At 44.7% G+C, this 23,008-nt stretch overlaps 1 long non-coding RNA gene across 1 annotated transcript in view; it reads right to left on the reverse strand.

The window, feature by feature from the left end:
* The window catches only part of LOC109026517 (uncharacterized), a 55,225-nt gene that overhangs the window by 18,177 nt on the left and 14,040 nt on the right, over window positions 1-23,008 (reverse strand). The window contains exon 2 of the long non-coding RNA XR_002005515.4: window positions 7,233-7,370. This is a non-coding gene — a long non-coding RNA (uncharacterized lncRNA). The remainder of the gene's footprint in view (window positions 1-7,232; window positions 7,371-23,008) is intronic.

The raw sequence follows: 23,008 nt of genomic DNA on the forward strand, positions 1-23,008 counted from the left end.
GATCGAGACCCGTCTCAGATTCCAGATATTTTGGGTTCACATCTCTAAAGCTCAGTTGCTATTTTTCTTGTGAACTGGGCTTCATTCATTAAACACATATTTATTAACTGTTTACTAAGCACCAGGCCCTGTACTCGTTGCTGGAGCTCAACAGTCATCAAGAGATCACAGCTGCTGCCCCAGGAAGTTGTAATCTCTCCAAGGAGGTAAATAGTATGTAAATAAATTCATAATAATGATTTAAGCATAGTTAAGAAATTATTTCATTTTAATTAATCACCTCTTTAAAGGCCCTAGGCTGGGCATGGTGGCTCATGCCTGTAATCCCAGCATGTTGGGAGGCCGAGGCGGGCCGATCACGAGGTCAGGAGATCAAGACCGTCCTGGCTAACACGGTGAAACCCCATCTCTACTAAAAACACAAAAAAATTAGCTGGGCGTGGTGGTGGGCGCCTGCAGTCCCAGCTACTTGGGAGGCTGAGGCAGGAGAATGGCACGAACCCGGGAGGCAGAGCCTGCAGTGAGCCAAGATCGTGCCACTGCACCCCAGCTTGGGCAACAGAGCAAGACTCTTTCTCAAAAAAAAAAATTAAAATTAAAATAATAGTAATAAAATAAAGGCCCTAGCTTCCGATATAGTCACATTTTCAGGTACTGGAGGTTAGAGCTTCAGCATATGAATTTTGGGGGAACAGAGTTCAACCCATAACACTTCCTGATCCTAGTACATAGTTTTGATCCTGAGAGGCAATGACTGGGATTCAGAGAATCCATAGACTGCTGGTTGGGGGGCGAGGGCTACCTTCCACCTGCACCTGCTCCCAGAACTCAGTGGTGCAACGAGCGGGGCGCCATAGGAACTTTTAATGTTCTGCATTTCCTTTCTGTTGTTTCCTAATATTCGACAGAAATAAGAGACCTGAGCTTTAATCTTGCTCGGAAAGAGAGAGATAAACATGGCATGCTACAAGAATTCGTAAGAGAAAGATATTACTTGTATTTGGTGGGTCACAGAAGCTCTGCGTAAGAGGTGACATTGTTGGTGGGCCTTGGAGAATGGGCAGCAGGTGGATGTGAAGAAATTAGAGCATCAGAGGCAAGACAAAGGCGTGGATGCAAGAGCATGGCTGGTGTATGGAGGTTATTCCTTGTGAATCTATTGCACATGAGGCATTTGGTATGTTATAACTTTGAATTTCCCCAGAACCTGTGTGAGCTAAGCTAAATAGGAATTTACACCGTTTATTCTTTTCAACAATGAGGATACAAAAACTTAGAGAGGTTGAAAAGCTCTTAAGTGACAGTGAAAGGATTGAACACACCTGTCTGACTTCAGCGTTCTACCCACAAACAGGCACTTGTGTTTCCTATTGCTGCGCTAACAAGTGATGACAAACTTAGAGGTTTAAAACAACACAAATATATGATCTCACAGTTCTTTAGGTCAGAAGTCTGGGTGGGCGTGATTGATTTTCCTGCTCTGGGTCTCACAAAGCCGATCAAGGCATTGATAGAGTGAGGCCCTGTCTAAAAAAAAGAACAAAAAAAAATCGATACAACAAAATGTATTTCATACCCACCAGGTTGACGAAAATGTTCAAGTTGGACAATAAGAGTGGGCAAGGATGTGGACCAATATGAACTTTCATCTGCTGCTGGTAGGAAACATAAACGGGTGTAACACCTTTGGAAAACCATTTGCAAAGTCTGCAACAGTACAATGGTCTACTAAAGTTGACACTGTGACCCAGAAAGTCCACTCTAAGGTTAGGACCAGCTACATTGTTTGTGGGGGCCACTGCAAAATGAAGATGCAAAGTCGCTTATTAAAAAATTAAGATTTTGGCTGGGCACAGTGGCTCACTCCTGTAATCCCAGCATTTTGGGAGGTTGAGGCAGGCAGATCACCTGAGGTTAGGAGTTCGAGACCAGCCTGGCCAACACGGTGAAACCCCGTCTCTACTAAAAATACAAAAATTAGGTGGGTATGGCCGGGCACGGTGGCTCACGCCTGTAATCCCAGCACTTTGGGAGGCCAAGGCAGGCAGATCATGAGGTCAGGAGATTGAGACCATCCTGGCTAACACAGTGAAACCCCATCTCTACTAAAAAAAAATACAAAAAACTAGCCAGACATGGTGGCAGGTGCCTGTAGTACCAGCTACTCAGGAGGCTGAGGGAGGAGAATGGCGTGAACCTGGGAGGTGGAGCTTGCAGTGAGCTGAGATCGCACCACTGCACTCCAGGCTTGGCGACAGAGTGAGACTCTGACTCAAAAATAAAAATAAAAAAAAAAAAATAGCCAGGTGTGGTGGTGGGCGCCTGTATCCCAGCTACTCAGGAGGCTGAGGCAGGAGAATCACTTGAACCCTGGAAGTGGAGGTTGCAGTGAGCCAAGATTGTGCCACTGCACTCCAGCCTGGGCGACAGAGCGAGACTCTGTCCCAAAAAAATAAATAAATAAATAAAATAAAATAAAATTAAGATTTCAAGAAAGAGACAGTAGAGTTCCAAAGCAGAGGGTCCTTCTAAGCATGGGGAGCCTATATGTCTGTACAGGTTTCATAGCATCAGCTGGTCCTGCCTAGATATTTACCTCAGAGAAACTCTTGGGTCGTGCAGTTCAGGGTCCATACAAGAATGTTCAGAGCAGGACTGTTGGCAATAACTAACAATAGGAGACTCCAAATGTGAGTGACTAAATTAGTCACTGGAAGACTGATCAGTGAAAAATGAATGAATTAGAGTTGCTGACAACCACATGGGAGCATCTGAGGAGCACAACGCTGACCCAAAGAAGAGTCCCCAAAGAATACATACAACAAAGATTCTATATAAAGTTTAAACAACAACAACAACAACAACCAACAGCCTGTAATCCTAGCTACTTGGGAGGCTGAGACAGGAGGATTGCTTGAACCTGGAAGGCGGAGGTTGCAGTGAGCTGAGATTGTGCTATCGCATTCCAGCCTAGGCAAAAAGAGCGAGACTCCATCTCAAACAAACAAACAAAAAACAACCCTGCAAAGCTGAATGACATATTGTTTAGAGAAACAAAAATATGTAGTAAAACTATTGAGAAAACAAGACAACGATGAATGCGAAACCAAGGATGGTAGTTTCTCTGCAGAAACAAAGGGGCTGGGATGGTCTTCAGGGTTATGGGTGTGCCCTTTTTTACAAACAGATCCTTGGGTATTTGGTTTTTGTTAAATTCCTGTTTTTCATACATTATATATTGCTTTATAAATATTAGTTTTCATTTATTAAATATTTAATAAACTTAAAAGTAATGCAAGTTGGCCCTGTTTGTGGGGAGAATGGTAGGAAATGGCCGGGCGCGGTGGCTCACGCTGTAATCTCAACACTTTGGGAGGCTGAGGCGGGCGGCTCACGAGGTCAGGAGATCGAGACCATCCTGGCTAAGATGGTGAAACCCCGTCTCTACTAAAAATACTAAAAAAAAAATTAGCTGGGCGTGGCGGCGGGCGCCTGTAGTCTCAGCTACTCCAGTTGCTGAGGCAGGAGAATGGCGTGAACCCAGGAGGCGGAGCTTGCAGTGAGCAGAGATCGCGCCACTGCACTCCAGCCTGGGCGAAGGAGCGAGACTCCATCTCAAAAAAAAAAAAAAAAAAAAAAATTGTGGTAGGAAATTTCCAGACCTTTTTGAGTTTTTAAGGCTTTTGGATGTACAGTTGACCCTTGAACAATGCAGGAGTTAGGGGTACCAATATCCTTGCATTAGAAAATCCATATATAACTTTTTTTTTTTTGAGGCAGCGTTTTACTCTGTTGCCCAGGCTTCAGTGCAGTGGTGCAATTTTTGCTCACTGCAACCTCTACCTCCTAGGCTCAAGCCACCTCAGACTCCCAAGTAGCTGGGACCACAGGCACGTGCTACCATGCCTGGTAAATTTTTGTATTTTTTTGTAGAGTTAGGGTTTCACCGTGTTCCCCAGGCTGGTCTTGAACTCCTGAGCTCAAGCAATCCATTTGCCTTGGCCTCCCAAAGTGCTAGGATTACAGGTGTGAGCCACCACATCTGGCCCATATATAACTTATGACTGCCCACTAACTATTAATAGCCTGCTGCTGACTGGAATCCTTACTGGTAACAATCGATCAACACATATTTTGCATGTTATATGCATCTTATGCTGTATTCTTACAAGAAAGTAAGCTAGAGAAAAGAAAATGTTATGAAGAAAAACACAAGGAAGATAAAATATATTAACTATTTATTAAGTGCAAGTGGCTGATGATAAAGATCTTCACCCTTGTCATCTTCACATTGAGTAGGCTGAGGAGGAGGAAGAGGAAGAGGAGGGGTTGGTTTTGTTCTCTCAGGGGTGGCAGAGGAGGAAGAAAATCCATGTATAAGTGAACACCCACAGCCAAACCTGTGTTGTTCAAGGGTTAACTGTATTTTCTTTTTATTATGTAATGGGGGCTATTTGCACACATCTACTAAGAAGTGCAAAGAAAATGTATTTCTTTATTTTCTATAATGATATAATCTTCCTCATCCTCCCTCACTCGACTGAGTGGTGATGGACAGTGGAGGTGGGGGCACAGTCAAGCCTTTTAATCAGCCCCTCTGTATCTATAGGTTTTGATATGGTTTGGCTGTGTCACCACCCAAATCTCCTCTTGAATTGTAGTTCCCATAATCCCCATGCATCATGGGAGGGACCAGGTGGATATAATTGTATCATGGGGTGGTTTCCCCTGTCCTATTCTCCTGATAATGAGCTTGTTCTCACAAGATCTGATGTTTTTATATGCAGCTTCCCTCTCTGCTGGTCACTCATTCTTCTCTCTCCTGCTGCCATATGAAAAAGGACCCGTTTCCTTCCCCTTCTGCCATGATTGTAAGTTTCCTGAGGCCTCCCCAGCCCTGCAGAACTGTGAGTCAATTAAACCTCTTTCCTTTAAAAATTACCCAGTCTCAGGCAGTTCTTTATAGTACCGTGAGAATGGACTAATACAGGTTTAAACAGTCATTTTAGGAAAATGTTCAATCTCCTTTTTCTTCCTCTCTGGATGTAGGGACCTGGGAGTGTGACATGGTGGCCACAGGGGAAGAGGGCTCTCATCTAGACCTTCTGACTGTCCTCTGGAGCTTCCTGGTGTCCATGCGGGGCTGCTGCTCTGGGCTGGCCCCAGGGCCTTTGGCCGGTGTCCATGAGGTAAACGTGAGAAACTTCTTTCTGATTGGCTCTTGGCTACAACAGCCCCTGGTGGTTTTCCCCTGCTAATGCGACCCCACAGGATCCTAGGAGTTCTAGAAATTGCTCTGAGTTTAGCTGCATTTCTGTCAAATCTCTGAGGCCTCTTTAGGAGGGACATGTTTTTCTCTGGCCATGACTGCTCCCAGGCCGGGCCCGCTGCTCTCAGTGCAGTGGTCTTCCTCTCCATTCTGGGGTGAGAAAAAACTTTCCTTCATGTCACACAGGAGCTGGGGGCAACTTGGGACAGGTCCCCAAAACTGTCTGTGTCTAACCAGGTGCTCCTGTCCCTTTCCCTTGGCTGCAGCTGAAGCCGTCCCTACCAGGTTGACAAGAATTTCATGCAGGGTTCTGGACAGGAATATAATAAGCATTAATCAGGCTGCTCTTTGGCGCACTTCCTTTTTGCCGAAAATCATGTGGCACTAGATCCTGACCATTTGCATCCCCCATTGTTCTATAGATAGAATCTCTGACATTAGAATCATAAGGCTTTGGCTTAAGGATCACTTAAGATATTTTTCAGACCCGGAATTCCAGCAACCAGTTTGACAACTCCTACAGAGAAACAGGATCCACATAAGGATACAGCTTCTTCATATCCTTGTCCCATGACTTCACCCTGCGTTCTTCAACCAATCAATGTGTCAGGCCTCTGAGCCCAAGCCTGCCCGTATACATCCAGATGGCATGAAGTAACTGAGGAATCACAAAAGAAGTGAAACTGGCCGGTTCCTGCCTTAACTGATGACATTACCTTGTGAAATTCCTTCTCCTGGCTCATCTGGGCTCAGAAGCTCCTCCACTGAGCACCTTGTGACCCCCCACCCCTGCCCGCCAGAGAACAACCCCCTTCGACTGTAATTTTCCACTACCTACCCAAATCCTATAAAATGGCCCCACCCCATCTCCCTTCACTGACTCTATTTTCGGACTCCGCCCACCTGCACCCAAGTGAAATAAACAGCCTTGTTGCTCACACAAAGCCTGTTTGGTGGTCTCTCCACACGGACGCATGTGACACAATGATCCCCACACTTCACCCCACTCCAAATCCCCAAAAAGCCCTAGGCCCACACTCCTTGGGGAGATGAATGTGAGGTTTCCTCCCATCTCCTTGTTCAGCGAACCTGAGATTACACCTCTTTCTCTGCTGCAACCTGGAGTCTCAGAGTATTGACTTACTGGGTACATCAGGCAACAAACCTGTTGTAGTTCTACAGTTGCCCATGTGGCCTGGAGCCAGCCCGTACAGGAGACTTCCCCACATGGAGCCCTCTGTTTTTGGCTTTCCCCCTCCTTTTTTGTGATACTGTACACCCCTTCCGGATAGACACCAGAAAGGGAGCCGTCATCCCAAATGTGTCAAACCCTTATCTCCTGAAGTGGTGTAGGAAACACTGCCTCAAAATATGGCACCTTGGAAATTGAAAAAGCAGAAGCAGGAAGGCTATTTCACCTTTTTCTTTTTCTTTCTTTCTTTCTTTTTTTCTTTCTTTCTCTTTCTTTCTTTTTCTTTCAACAGGGTCTAGCTCTGTTGTCCAGGCTGGAGTACAATGGTGCAATTGTGGCTCATTGCAACCTCTGCCTCCCAGGCTCAAGCGATTCTCTTGCCTCAGCCTCCCAAGTAGCTGGGATTACAGGTGCGCACCACCACAAGTGGCTAATTTTTGTATTTTTAGTAGAGACAGGGTTTCACCATGTTGACCAGGCTGGCCTTGAACTCCTGGCCTCACATGATCCGCCCGCCTCGGCCTCCCAAAGTGCTGGGATTACAGGCGTGAGCCACTGCGCCCGGCCTACCTCACGTTTTTCTTGCCCTTCTTCTCTGAAGCAAGTCATAAAACCTAGGAAGTTCACTGTCTGACCTTGCCCTCCTCCCCTGAAAATCCTAACGTGACAGGTGTCCTGCCCTATGCCCAGAGGGAAGGAATGTCATGCACAAAGGCCAAGAGGAATGTGAACAAGCAGGCTTTGGTAAATGCCCACCCCCAAGTTCATTACCTCAAGATAATCCCTGTTCTCCAAGTATGCTTCTGTGTGACTGTCCTTGAAAATCCACAGATGACTGTCCATGAAAATCCACAGATCTCCTGTTCCTTTGGGTCTTCATTTTCTGAAAGTTCCCGTGTCACATAATACCTATATTAAATAAATCCGTATGCACTCTCTTGTTAATCCGATTTTTGTTATTTGAGTCTTAGCCATGAGCCTAGCATTGAATGAGAAAAGATATTACTTTTTTCACCTATACTTTCCAGTCCCTGCCTCATCCTCTGGGGGCAGGAGTGGGCCCACCATCTCTTACCTGACAGTCACTTCTCCTTCCCCATTTCCTCCTTCTCTGTCCTGCCTTTCCTCTGGCCACAATGGCAGTTGAAAAGCAGGGAGAGAAAGTGCCTCAGAGGAAGGGAATATCTAGAAGGTTTAGATTCCTTACATTATTATTTTGTTGTTGTTTTTTAGATGGGGTTTTGCTCTCATTGCCCAGGCTGGAGTGCGGTGGTGCGATCTTGGCTCACTGCAACCTCCACCTCCTGGGTTCAAGCAATTCTCCTGCCTCAGCCTCCTGAGTGGCTGGGATTATAGGTGTGTGCCACCACGCCCAGCTAATTTTTGTCTTTCTAGTAGAGATGGGGTTTCACTTGTTGACCAGGATGGTCATGAACTCCTGACCTGAGGTGATCCACCCGCCTCGGCCTCCCAAAGTGCTGGGATTACAGGAGTGAGCCACCGTGTCCAGCCAATTTCTTTAAAAAAATAAAGAAATAGAGGTGAGGTGATGACACTGCCCACCATACCCAGACCTCGCCCACACTGGTTCTGTTGTTTCCTTACACTAATTTTTGAACATTTAAGGATTTTAAAAGCTAATTTGTCCAGGGACACTTCTTACTTTCTTGCAAGTAAGCTCATTTCAAGATGCTAATAAGAAAGTATGTTTCTTCCCAGGAAGTCAGTCAGATTAAGGGAGGAGACCACCCCTCATATTGTCTTATGCCCAATTTCTGCCTCCAAAGAAAGAAGAAGTAAAAACTAAAAGGCGGAAATGAAATCCACAGGCAGACAGTCCGGGCCACACCCTGGGCCTGGTAGTTAAATATCGACCCCTGACCCTGACCTATTCGGTTATGTTATCTATAAATTACAGACATTGTATAGAAAAGCACTGTGAAAATGCCTGTCCTCTTCTGTTCTGTTCTAATTACCGGTGCATGCAGCCCCCAGTCATGTACCCCCTGCTTGCTCAATCAATCACGACCCTCTCACACAGACCCCCTTAGAGTTGTGAGCCCTTAAAAGGGACAGGAATTGCTCGCTCGGGGAGCTCGGTTGTTGGAGACGTGAGTCTTGCTGAAGCTCCCAGCCGAATAAAGCCCTTCCTTCTTTAACTCGGTGTCTGAGGGGTTTCGTCTGCGGCTTGTCCTGCTACAAAATGTGGAAAGTGGGACAATCACACCCTTGTGAAACAACAATCGCAGCACTTCAGCCTTCCTGGGTATGGTCTTTGATCTTTCTGCTTGGCTGTGAGGGGAATAAAGTTGTAATGGCCGAGAGCTCAGAACTTAGACTTGTAAATGAGGAGCTTTCTGCTATGCATGGTAAGCAGGCAAGCAATTTGACCTTCGCTTGATGCTCAGAAGCCAAAACACATTCCAGACAATTCAAGAGTCAAGTGCAAAAAAATTAAAGTGCAAAACACTGGACAAATAGAATTAGATATTTGTATATTTATAACATCTGGAGCAGTAAAGACTTAGTAAACTTAGAAGTAGTAGAAGTCATAAAGAAAATAATGGGCCAATTTATCTGCATGAAATCAATTTTTAAATGAATTTACTTTATCCTAACTGGCTGTAAGTGAAATTGGTCACAGGCAGATTGGCTTTTAAATGAATTGGTTTGAGAGAAACTGGCCAGCACTTCCTCGGGAGTGGTTGTGGGAACAGAGCCAAGAAAGAAATATGTGAGGCCGGGCGCAGTGGCTCATGCCTGTAATCCCAGCACTTTGGGAGGCCAAGGTGGGTGGATCACCTGAGGTCAAGAGTTCGAGACCAGCCTGACCAACATGGCGAAACCGGTCTCTACTAAAAATACAAAATTAGCCGGGCGTGGTGGTGGGTGCCTGTAATCCCAACTACTTGGGAGGCTGAGGCAGGAGAATTGCCTGAACCCAGAAGGCGGAGGTTGCGGTGAGCCAAGATCGTGCCATTGCACTCCAGCCTGGGCAACAAGAGCGAAACTCCATCTCAAAAAAAAAAAAAAAAGATATAAAGAAAGAAATATGTGAATAAGACTAACTTTGTTAGAGGCAAAGACAGGATTGGTGACTGACTAGATACAGCAGGGAGGCAGGATGGAAAAGTCAAGAATGAATGGGAGGTTTATGAGCCCAGGTAGCTGGGAGGGTAGTGGAACCAATTAACCCAAGTAGGAAGCAAAGCCAGAGGAGCATCCTTGGTCCTTGGAGTTGATATCACTATAGGTCACTTGTTCTCTAACTTTTGCCTGCATCAGAATTACATGGAGAGTTTGTTAAAATGCATATTGCTGGGCACATCCGTAGAGCTGCTGATTCAGTTGGTCTGGGTTGGGGCTTGAATTTGCATTTCTAAAGAGTTCTTAGGTGGTGCTGACGCTACTGACCCTGGACCTCACTTTGAGAATCATCATCCGGTTTGGGGGTGAAGGTGGTGGGGATAGTGTCCAGCAGAGAGTTATTTTTGTGGGCCTGGAGCCCTGGAGAGAGATCAGGGCCAGATATAAGGATAATTGCTACCATTTCCTGTAAAGCTTCCCTTCGGTGTGCCAGTAATGAGCTGATGGGCCCAAATATTGATTATGCATTAGGGTGGGGGCTGGGCAGGGGCTGGAGAGCCCAAAGCCCCCAGACCAATTGTCTTTAGCCTGAGCAGCCACTTCCATTTATCCCAGAATGCATACTGGCATTATCATTTTTCTAATGGAAGCAGTAATATGGAAAACTAAAATGTTGAAAAGCACTGACTGAGCACTTACTCTGTGGCAGGCTGAAGTGATATTCCTATGAGCAAGATCCAATTATTATTCAGATTTAAGAGAAGAGAAAATGGAGGTTTAGAGAGGTTAAGCCACTCGTTCATTGTCACATGGCTAGTAATTGGCAGATCCAGGATTAAAACTCTGTCTGGCCCATTTCCAGACCTTGAACTTCTAATCATTGTGCCTCTTAAAGGATTTGAACATTACCTGCATAGAGGTGATATTTAAAACAATGAGATTGGATGAGACTATCAAGCAAGAGGGCATACAGAGAAATGTCCAAGTACAGTACCTTGGGGAACGTTTAATCTAGGGGCTGAGGGGAAGAAATGGAGTCCCAGAGGATGTTACGGAAATGAAAGGAGAAGAAAGCATGAAGAAAGTAAAAGAATTTCATTAGTATCATATGCCTTGGAGCTGTCAAGAAAGAAAAACAAACAAAAAAGATTACTAAATTTTGAGACTAGGATTACTGTTCTTGAAAGGAACTGCTTCATCAGAGAGGTAAGGATGAAAAGTGAATGTTTAGTGACCTAGTGGTGCTTAGCAAACAACCCCAGAAATAGCAACTTAAAACAGTAGCGTCATTTGCCAGGCACAGTGGCTCACGCCTGTAATCCCAGCACTTTGGGAGGCCAAGGCGGGAGGATCACAAGGTCAGGAGTTTGAGACCAGCCTGGCCAACATAGTGAAAACCCACCTCTACTAAAAATACAAAAATTAGCCTAGCATGGTGGCATGCGCCTGTAGTCCCAGCTACTCGGGAGGCTGGGGCAGGAGAATTGCTTGAACCTGGGAGGCGGAGGTTGTGGTGAGCCGAGATTGTGCCACTGAACTCCAGCCTGGGCGACAGAGCGAGACTCTGTCTCAAAAAAAAAAAAAAAAAAAAGTAGTAGCATCATTTATTGTTTCTCACATTTCCAAGCATTGACTAGGCTCTAGGCTTAGCTGGGTGATCCTTCAGCTCCAAATGGTGTTGGCTGGGGCGCTGGGAGGCTGCAGTCATCTGGAGGCTTGATTGCACAGAAACATCCCAAATAGCTGATTCACCTGACTGGCTGTCAGTGCTGGCTGTTGGCTGAGAACCCAGCTGAGGCTGTTGGCCAGAGAGCCTCAGTTATCTCCTGCACACAGTTCATGCATGAGGTTGAGTTTCTCACAGCATGATGGTGGGATTCCAGCAAGATCTGTTCCAAGTTCATAAAAGTCAAAGCAGTTGATCTCTGTTTTTTTGAGACAGAGTCTCGCTCTATCGCCCAGGCTGGAGTGCAGTGGCGCGATCTCGGCTCACTGCAAACTCCGCCTCCCGGGTTCAAGCGATTCTCCTGCCTCAGCCTCCAGAGTAGCTGGGACTACAGGCACCTGCCACCACGCCCGGCTAATTTTTTTTGTATTTTTAGTAGAGACGAGGTTTCACCGTGTCAGCCAGGATGGTCTCGATCTCCTGACCTCGTGACCCACCCGCCTTGGCCTCCTAAAGTGCTGGGATTACAGACGTGAACCACCTCGCCCAGCCATAAAGCAGCTGATCTCTTAAGTCTGTCTCTGATGTTACATAGTATTGTTTCAACCGCACTCTGTTAGTAAAAGGAAGCCACAAGGTCAACCCAGTGGAGGAGTAGACTCCACTTCTCAATGGGAGGAGCCAAAAATTTGAGTCTATTTAAAATTCATCACAGGATAGATGATAATAATGTGGATGTAGCTAATATAGATTCTTTTCCTTTCAATAAATATTATATAGGCCGTATGCAGTGGCTCACACCTGTAATCCCAGCACTTTGGGAGGCCAAGGTGGGAGGATCACAAGGTCAGGAGTCTGAGACCAGCCTGGCCAACATGCTGAAACCCCATCTCTACTAAAAATACAAAAATTTAGCTGGGCATGGTGGCGTGCAGCTGTAGTCCCAGCCACTCTGGAGGCTGAGGCAGGAGAATCGCTTGAACCTGGGGGTGGAGGTTGCAGTGAGCTGAGATTGTGCCTCTGCACTCCAACCTGGGAGATTCTGTCGAAAAAAAGAAAAGAAAAGAAAAGAAATATTATAACAAAGGGAAAAAAAGAACAATGGATGTTTGAGAGCACAGTTTTGGGGAAAGATTGTTTTAGGTACACAGGTGAATTAGCTGCGTGCGGCTATATAGCAGTATAGGTAACATCCCGTTACCTTTGCCTTATTCTAATTGTTAGAAGCAAATCACAGGTCCTACCTGTGAGGGGACGTACATGGTCAGGAACACCAGGAGGCAGGAATTATGGGGCCATCTTAGAGTCTGCCTACCACAGAAGGTTGAAAGTTGATAATAGTCTGGAAGGCAATGGCGAGAGTAGAAAGAAAACCAGTCTCAAGAGAGAGGTCGGGGACAATTGGTAGACAGGGGTTAAGGTTACCTGTAAGTTAGATTTGGAAAGGGGAACTTTTTTGTTTTCAACATATAGGAAAAGGGAGAGAATAGGAGAAGATGAGAGAAGTTTTGAAGTACAAAGAAGGGAAATTTCTAGGAAAGCTCACATCAATGAACCTCCATCTTCCCCATAAAGTAGGAGATGGGATTATTTGCTGAGTCTGAGAGTTAAGGAGGGATTCATGCTTTGAGGAAAATGGAAAATATTTGAAACAGATGCTATGGGAAATGCCATAGATGGTGATTAAAGTGAAAATAAGGAGAGAAAAGGATAATTAACAGCAGACAGAGTCAGCTTAAGTTGTTTCACATGAATCGTTTTAGAACTGCTGGCCAACAATTTTAGATATGGGCTGATGATGGGATTTAAGCTACGTAAGAAGGCAAATGAGGTCAAGAATAAGCAAACGTGGTAAGAACAGAGCTTAAAGAGATTTCCATGAGGGCAGATTGTAGCCTTAATAAGGCTGAGGGAATAGTAAAGGGGATTTTAAAAATTCTTAATCTTACTTGAATTTCCAGCAAAATGTGTTGTTACCCTGTCTTGTTGAAATGCTCTCCTCCTTGCTTCATAGCCTGTGCGCTTTGTGTTTTTCCTGCTTCTCTGGAATCTTGGTCTTGTTCTGCCTCTCTAGTTCCTCTGTTCATCCTCCAGCTAAAGGTGACCATCAGGGTTCTCCCCTAGGACTGCTTCAGGGTGATTTCCTCCACTCCCACGGATTTAATTACTCTCTAAAGGCTGCCAAATTGCCAAAGTTATGTTTCTAGTCCAGATTTCCTCATTAATTTCAGTCTGTGCCCAGCTGTCTGCATGACCCACAGGCATTAAAGCTGGACATTTCAAAAAATAGAAAGCACTATTTCTCCCCACCACCCTCTCCCCTCTTCTTCCAGCAATTCTCTATCTCAGGGAAGGGCACCACCATCTACTTATTTGCTCAGCTGGGAAACTCCATGTCATCCTTGACACCAACTTTCCCTCACCCCATCCCTATCTCTATACTACTCTACCACTTTCTTTCCCCTTCTCTACGGCCATTCTTCTACTCTCTCTTCCATCATACTTTGCCAGATCACTCTATCAGACTCTTACACTGCCTTGCTACTTCTAATACTGATTCCTACAACCTATTTTCCTCCCTGTAGCCAAAGGGATCTTGCAACCTGCAAATCTTATTATGTCAACACACCTCCCCACTCACCCTCTCACCCTGACACATGGACACACACCATTTAAAATCTGTCCTATTGCCCATAGGATAAGTAATAAAGAACAAGCATTTGCTGAGAACTTTACTTTGTGCCAGGCACTATAATTTACTTTTTATTTTTATTTTTTTTGAGACAGAGTCTTGCTCTGTTGCCCAGGCTGGAGAGCAGTGGCATGATCTCAGCTCACTGCAACCTCTGCCTCCCGGGTTCAAGTGATTCTCCTGCCTCAGCCTCCTGAGTAGCTGGGACTACAGGCGCCCGCCACCACGCCCGGCTAATTTTTTTGTATTTTTAGTAGAGACGGGGTTTTACCGTGTTAACCAGGATGGTCTCGATCTCCTGATCTCGTGATCCGCCCGCCTCGGCCTCCCAAAGTGCTGGGATTACAGGCGTGAACCACCGCACCCGGCCTCCTGGGCACTTTTGACACTCACTGCGTGGGCTCACACCCCATTAGACTGAGATGGAAGGGAGGGTTTAGGAGGAGGTGTCCGGATCAGGGAAAGAAGACCTGTGTGACCCCGCCTGGAGGTCACAGCATAAGACATGAATGAATGAGAGCACTGGTTCTCAAAGTGAGGTCCTCAGGTAAGCAAATCCTCATCACCTGGGATGATGCTTGTGAGAAATGTGAATTTGGGGTCCCAACTCAGATCTACTAAGTTCAGGGTAAGGCACTGCAATCAGTGTTTTCACAAGCCCTTCAGGTGAGCCTGACACATAGCAAAGTTTAAAAACCTCAGTGGGCTGGGTTTTTGCGTGTGTACTTTAGTAACCACAGGCGATACATACTTAGATTATTTTTCTACTCTTTTCTGCCAAAATGATTTCTACTACTGAGACAGTCTTAGAAGTTACATTTTTAAAGTAATCATGAAGAAAAAAACATATCTTGAGAACATTGAGAAAACATAACAGCCACTAACTAGGCTCTATGGTCAATGCAATTTGGTCAACGCCATTCCAGAGAGTACTCGAAACAGGGCAGGAGAACCTCCTACCTCTTTGACTTCCCCATTCACCATCCCACGTCTCAGGTTTCTGTCATTATTTTTCTAGAAAAGCTATAAAAATCATCCCACTTCCTTTTTGCATTCACCACAATCACTCGCATGAACTTCAGTTCACTTTTTAATTTTATTTTTTGCTAGGCTTCCTGAAATCATGGGATCAGTTCACTTTTAAGTGTCTGGGTTTCTGCTAAGCTGCAGAGCAGCCTTTCTCCTAGCATTTCTGCCCTGCCATGTTTATCTTCCCCGTTGAGATTGGGTAAGAGGAGGTGGACAAAAAGTGGTGACAGTTACTTTCACTCTAAGGGAAACTAGGAGGCATGAGTTCAACAAATAGTAATCATGATCATTTTGCATGCGATGCAATGTGAGAGGAACGAATACAGATAAATACATAAGATGCGATATAAATGGTATGATAAGGGTGTGTATAAAATACAGAGAACATAGATAAGGAGCAATTGATGGAATGGTGGAGAAATGGATTAGGAGAGGTACAAAAAGGAAGTAACATTGGCACCGGTCCTTAAGGTCAAGTTCAATAGGTAGATGGACATGGGAAGGGGATGTCGGGTGAAGGGGACACCATGAGCACAGGCTTGCAGATAGGAAAGGTGTTTGGGGCTTATTTCATTGTAGTTCAGTGTGGCTGGAATATAGGGGACAGAGCAAGAGCAGATGCAAAAGGAAGTGGCCCACACTCTAGGATCACCTGTGAGGGCCCCTTCCTGCACTCTTAAATATTTTGGCATAATCACCGTTTGGATGACCACACACAGAACAGTTTCAGTTGAGCAGTGGGATCAGAATCAAAGTTTTATCTATTCTATCTATCTATCTGTCTGTCTGTCTGTCTATCTATCCAACTAATTTTTAAAGATAGGGTCTGGCTCTGTCACGCAGGCTGGAGTGCAGTGGCATGATCCTGGCTCATTGCAGCCTCAAACTCCTTGGCTCAAGAGATCTTCCTGTCTCATCCTCCTGAGTATCTAGGATTACAAGTGCCTGCCAGCACACCTAGCTAATTTTTAAAAAGTTTTTTGTAAAGATGGGGCTCACCATGTTGCCCAGGCTGGTCTCAAACTCCTGGCCTCAAGTGGTCCTCTAGCCTTGGCCTCCTAAAGTCCTGGGATTAGAGGTGTGAGCTGCCATGGCTGGCCACAATTTTGGTGTATAGATTAGGAGATGGACTGTAAAGAAGGGTGGTCATTTGAATAAATGATTCATAGGAGAAAACGGGTTTTACTGTAACAACCAAAGACTGCCAATATTGAGTTTCCTTATTCATTATGCATGTTATTAGGGTATTTTTAGTTCCAGCATTATGATTTTGCAAGTAAAATAAACTTAGGGTGAATGTTGATGTGGCCCTAAGTCTCTTACTTCACTGAATTGGAATTCTACTCAGATTAGTCTTAGTAGATCTTTCTTTCTTCTCTGCTAATATCCGGGAAGCAAAGAAAAAGATTTCTTGAAGTATAACCTATTAGAACTTGCATAGAGGCATGGCGAGCAAAGGTTTTATAGAAATACCTGCAGATGTTTGGAGCTGTAAGAACACAGTGCTTGAGGATGCTGACCCTGTGGTGGGATATAACGTTGAGTGCCTTTCCCCAGACCCAATATCATTAAACCCTGCATAGACGGGGAACCCAGAAACCATCATCTCTCCATGCTCCAGAGCCCTGCAGAGACAACTGAGGTTTCTGGATGAGTTTATTTCTAAATACAATAGGGAAGAGGTTATTCACACAGAGATTGTCACCAATATGATTATAGGTCCCCAGTTTTTTATTATACATGGCAATAGACCAGACACTCTGCAGATCTTATTTTTTCCAACTTGACGTTTAGGATAGCATGGCAGATTGTATTTTCCAAAGATGCCTACGGTAATATCTCCGAAACCACGTGGTCTTCTGCAATAGGACCTTGTCATGTCTGCCTTGGATGTGAGCAGGATCTGTGACTCCTTTAACAAACACAACATGGTGGAAATGATGCTGTGCCATCTGGCCTGGAAGCTTCCTGCCTCTTGGTTCCCTCTGACAAGCCAGTTGCCACTTTGGTGAGAGGCCTCAGTCACATTGAGAGGCTATGTGTGGTTGCCCTGGTCAACACCCAACTGCCAGCATCAACTGCCAGCTATGTAGCGAGCTCTCTTGGACATCTAGCCCAGTCAAAGCCTTGGGTGACTGTCACCCCAGCCAGCATCTGATGGCAACTTCAGAGAGAACCCAGATGAGAACTGCTCAGCTGAACCCAGTCATCCAAAAAACTGTGAGAAATAGCAGTGAGTTGTTGTTTGAAGCCATGAAGCATTTTGAGCTGTAATCCATACACTATAAAATTTATCTTTTTCAGGTGTACAATATACAGAGCTATAACCATCACCATTCTCAGTTAAAGAACATTCTTGACCAGGTGCCGTGGCTCACGCCTGTAATTCCAACACTTTGGGAGGCCGAGGCAGGTGGATCACGAGGTCAAGAGATTAAGACCATCCTGGCCAACATGGTGAAACCGCGTCTCTACTAAAAATATAAATGTTAGCCGAGTGTGGTGGTGGGCACCTGTAGTCCCAGCTACTCGGCAAGCTGAGACAGGAGAATCACTTGAACCTGGAAGGCGGAGGAGGCAGTGAGCTGAGATTGCACCACTGCACTCCAGCCTGGTGACAGAGCGAGACTCTGTCTCAAAAAAAAAAAAAAAAAAAAGAACATTTTTATCACTTCCCAAAAAGGAAACCCCCTGCCCAGCAGCAGTCACCCCCCACCTACCCACCCCTTAGTCTCTGGAAAGGACTAATCTACGATGTCCCTGAGGGTTTGCCTATTCTGGGCACTTTACTGTTTGTTTTGTTTTGTTTTTGAGACAGAGTCTTGCTCTGTCACCCAGGCTGGAGTGGAGTGTCATGATCTTGGCTCACTGCAACCTCTGCCTCCCGGGCTCAACTGATTCTCTTGCCTCAGCTTTCCAAGTAGCTGGGATTACAGACGTGCCCCACCACACCCGGCTAATTTTTGTATTTTTAGTGCAGACATGGTCTCACCATGTTGGCGAAGCTGGTCTCAAACTCCTGACCTCAAGTGATCTGCCTGCCTCAGCCTTCCAAAGTGCTGGGACCACAGGCATGAGCTACTGCACCAGGCTGAATTCTTCTTATGTCACAGCTGACAGACAGGTTAATGGCCGGTTTCTTCTTGGCCCACCACCATCCATCGTGTGGTCTCCCAGGCACCTTCTCATCCCAGAAAAATCCCATCTCCCACTTATATGGTTCACAGGTGATCATCCCTCCACCAATCCTAATCTGAGTCTTTGATTTCAGTTCTGGGTAAATTTCATGTGTACTTTAATCTCGGCCCCTTTACATGGCTTGTTGATTTATGTGGCTTCTTGAAATGCTGTTTACAAAATTAGACACTTCAAAAGTGGCATAATTGGTTTGCATGTGAAAACTAAATCAAGATTCACCTCAAACCCAACAAAATAAATGAAGACAGAATGAAGCTTTTGCCTGGCATTTAGCAGGGCTGGCACAGATTTTTCCTCTATAGCACATGGAAGAGCAAGTGAACAGCATTCCCTGAAGTCTTACCAGGAGCTCTAAGCTCCAGAGTGAAGCCAAATCAGGCTGCTAACCCGACGGAGAAAACTTGGTGTGAATATACATATATATGTCACATATCTGTGTGAGCATATAATATGTATCTATATATAGTCAGCTAAAGCTGGCAATGAAAACAAAAACTCTACTTTCTTGGCTTACTCAAACTGCATAAAAATAGAGTGTTTAACAATCAAGGAAGAATGTGCAAGCCACTGCTGGTTAAAGGATGTGTGGCTATCCCATGAAAGAACCTATTAAGAATCCTACAGGCTTACTGCTGGCTTGGTTTAGAAGCCAGAGGCCAGCTCTCTGTCATGTTCTGTGCTAATTCAACAGGAATGACTTCAAGGAGGGTTTTATGTTCAGGCACGATTTATGTGGCAGGGAAGAATAAAGGGATTTCTGTAAGCTAGCTCAAGTTAGGGGATCTCTTTGAGTGATTAGTCCAATAAATATGTAGATGCTGGTGAGGCTGGGGTGAGGAGTCTGGGGAGAACAAATGCACACAAAATGCGTGTGCACACTCACGTGACGTGTTAAATGTATATGCAGATATACAAGCACTGCCAGCCATTGTATGGGTTTTTGAGAAACCATGGAGTTTGGGGCACTGGATAAAAATTTCTGGTGATTATAAGTTTAAATTACAATTTTAAAATTTTTAAATTTTTTTAAATTTATTTTTTATTTTTTTGAGACAAAGTCTGGCTCTATCGCCCAGGCCAGAGTGCAGTGGCACGATCTCAGCTCACTGCAACCTCTGCCTCCTGGGCTCAAGCGATCTTTCCCCCTTAGCCTCTAGAGAAGCTGGGACCACAGGTGTGTACCACCACACCCACCTAATTTTTGTATTTTTTTTGGTAGAGACAGGGTTTCACCATGTTGCCCACCCTAGTCTTGAACCTCTGAGCTCTAGCCATCCACCTGCCTCGGCCTCCCAACATGCTGAGATTACAGGAGGAAGCCACTGTGCCCGGCAGTGTAAGTTATATTATAATTTTAAAATAACTTCATCTAATATTATTTGACATCTATATATTCAAATATAGACAAACATATATGACAAACATATTTATTTGACAAACATATATGAAGCATCTGTCATGTGCCAGGCACCATGGTTGGCAGTAGGTATACAAAGATGAATAAAGCAGACTTCCTGCCTTTGGGGAGCTTGCAATCCACTGAGCAGGACAAATAAAACTATTCTGCAATGCAATCAAGGGCTATAATGTTGGCATAAACCAAGTCGTTTTTTTTTTTTTTGATACAGGGTCTTGCTCCGTTGCTGAGGCTGCAGTGCAGTGGCATGATCTCAGCTCACTGTAACCTCTGTCTCTGGGTTCAAGTGATTCTTGTGCCTGAGCCTCCCAAGTAACTGGAATTACAGGCGTAAGCCACTGTGCTCCGCCTAAACAAAGTCTTTTGGAATCACAGAAAATTGTTCCAGTTACTTTCACTGTGTAACATATTAGCCCAAGACTTACTGGCATGAAGCAATTATTTTATTGTTCTCCTAGACTTGGTGGGTTAGGAATTTGGAGAGGGCACAGAAGAGACAGAGAAGAGATGACTTTTTTCTGTTTCATGATGTCTGGGACCCCAACTGGGAAGACACAATGAGCAGAACTGCTGAGTGGAGTGTGTGCACATGACTCCCCGCAGAGCCAGGCTTCCTCACAGCATGGCAGCCTCGGGCTCCAAATGCGTGTATCCCAGCAAATAAGGCGAAAACCACATCACTTCTTATGACCCAGCCTCATAAAACACTAGGATCACTTTTGCAATACTCTATTGCATGAAGCAGCCTCAAGCCCACCCAGGTGCAAGGGGAAGGGGCATAGAATCTAACTCTTAATGGGATGACTGTAAAAGAAGTTTGTGGCCATTTAAAAAACTGCTATGAAAAGACAGTGCCTTAGTAATTTGGGGAATTGGAAAGTCTTCACTGAAGAGGTGATGTTTGGGATGCATCTTGAAAGAGGGACAAAAGTTTGCCAGGAGAAGTGGGGTGAAAGAGAAATGATTCTTCATAGGGAATGTCACCTTTTAGGCTTACATGTACACAGGAAATACTGAAATACAAGAAGGAGTACAAGGGGGTAACTCGGAAGTGGATCAAGCATCAAAGGAAAACCAGTCTCATAGCTCCCAGACACCTTGAATACATCAGCATGTTTGAACTGCTAACTCAACTCAATAATTGTCCATTGATTCTTAAGCCATATATAGGGTTTGGGAAAGAACCAAACCATAGTTATTTATTTGGAAAAGAACTGTGGAGCAGATAGGTTAAAGTTGGAATTTAAAGTGGAAGGACTACTTTCTCTTTAACAAACACATAATACCTATTCTGTCAGGTATCATACTAAGGACATGACAATTTCAACTCACTTAATCCTCATCACAGCCCTACAAGGTAGCTATTGTTATTCTCTCTCAATTACGGATTAAAAACTTGAATCCCAAAGAGGTTAAGTAACTTGCCCAAGGGCACACAGTGGATCAGTGGCACACCCAGGATTCAAATGCAGGTTGTCAGGCTCAGCCTGAGCACCTCGCCACTGCGCCAGGTCACCCTCAGACAACTAGAGAGAACAGTGGCTGAAATTAAAGGCAACATGGGGAGCTTGACTTTGATCCGTATGACAATTGAGAGCCATTTAGGGCGTCTGAAATGGCAGTACGTGTAATGTAAATTGTGTTAATCTAACTAGTTATTGGCTGAGCCAGACAGGAAAACAAGTCTCTAGCTCTTTCGTTCAACATTCTTCACTATTCTATAATGCTGTGCTTGGAGATAGTATTTTATGGTTCAGTGCCACTTCTGAGACTCTTCTTAAATGATGAATTAAGAGCCTGGGTTCTTGAAGAAGCAAGCAAGGGAGGTAACTCACACTCTGCCATTTTATCTGCAGGGTACTTCCGAGGTGAGGCCAAATTGGTTGACTCATCCACGTAGTTGTTTTAAGGCTAATCTAGGACAATGCAAAACATACCTCTGTAGTTTGACTCTCAGTGATGAAGCACAGTATGTAATTAGAAGCAGTTTCATTTGTCCATCCATTCAGTACTGTTTTTTTACTGCCATGGGCTGTGACTGACCTAATATTTTGCTGCATGCTATAGTGCCTTTTATATATACATGCTGACGTCAGGCAGGACAGCATTAATGGAGGCAATATGTCTAAATGAAAACACCGTTACATTATCAAAGTGAAAAATGGCTAGATCAGCAAATGGAGTATTAGGGATGGAAGCTGAAAAAAAGAATATTAACCTTGCATTCAATTTTAGCCTCACATCTGTGACTTCCTTGTGTAGTTATTATAGAACCTTAAGATACATGATGGTTGAAGGACAGTTGGGGGCACACTATAATAGCTACCTCAGAAAAATGGTAGGAGCAATTGGCAGCTTAATTTCGGGGTTTGTGGAAGTAATTTTAAATGGAATTTGTGTTAATCATTTTCCACAAATTTAGACATTTCACTTTGTGATGACTTTACACTTTCACTAAGATACAGTAGAAAGTGATGGGAATAATAGAAACAATGAAAACCATGACGTCAAGCCCTGGTCTCAGAAATGTCCACCAAGCAGCCGTGGAAACAGACGAATGCATTAATTTTTGATCATCTTGAACATTGAAGGTGGTTTAAAAGAGCAAAACAATAGTTCTAGAATTTGTATATAGGGTATATAAAGACATAACACGGGAGAAAAATCAAGCTGATTTTGGCAGAGGTGTGCAATCACTTGGGCCAGAACAAAGTCCTGAGCACTTAATCTTATAAATGATCTCTGGTGAGCTTTAGTGGACATACGAGATAGATAGACAGAGATAGAGATAGATAGAGATGAGATATAGATAGACATTGGTGAGTTTTCTAAAAAGCGGGTAATCATTAAGCAAACAACTCTTAAAATTATACTTCCGGCCGAGCACAGTGGCTCATGCCTGTAATCTCAGCACTTTGGGAGGCTGAGGCCAGCAGATCGTTTGAGGTCAGGAATATGAGGCCAGCATGGCCAACATGGTGAAACCCTGTCTCTACTAAAAATACAAAAATTAGCCACGCGTGGTGGGAGGCGCCTGTAATCCCAGCTACTCAGGAGGCTGAGGCAGGAGAATCGCTTGAACCTAGGAGGTAGAGGTTACAGTGAAGAGAGATGGCACCACTGCACTCCAGCCTGGGTGACAGAGCGAGACTTTGTCTCAAAAACAAAATGTTTCCTGCATGTATGTATGTATGTCACACAAACTTCTTTTTCTCCAATAAAATGATGCACATGCCCCGTACGTTGACTCTCCATCTGCCTCCAGCTGGCAGCAGGAATGGAGAAATCAAAGTAACCAATACTGGTTTGTCAATCAGACCAATGACCAGCACAGGGGCCTCCTTTTTTTCTTTCTTAAGCCTGTGTGTGTGTGGGGGGTGTGTGTGTGTGTGTGTGTGTGTGTGAGTGTGTGTCTTTGCGGACGTGCAGAGTAAAACAGAGCAGACGATATGCATCTG

The sequence above is a fragment of the Gorilla gorilla genome, chromosome 3 (assembly GCF_029281585.2).
Source record: "Gorilla gorilla gorilla isolate KB3781 chromosome 3, NHGRI_mGorGor1-v2.1_pri, whole genome shotgun sequence".
In the NCBI taxonomy this organism is placed as follows: domain Eukaryota; kingdom Metazoa; phylum Chordata; class Mammalia; order Primates; family Hominidae; genus Gorilla; species Gorilla gorilla.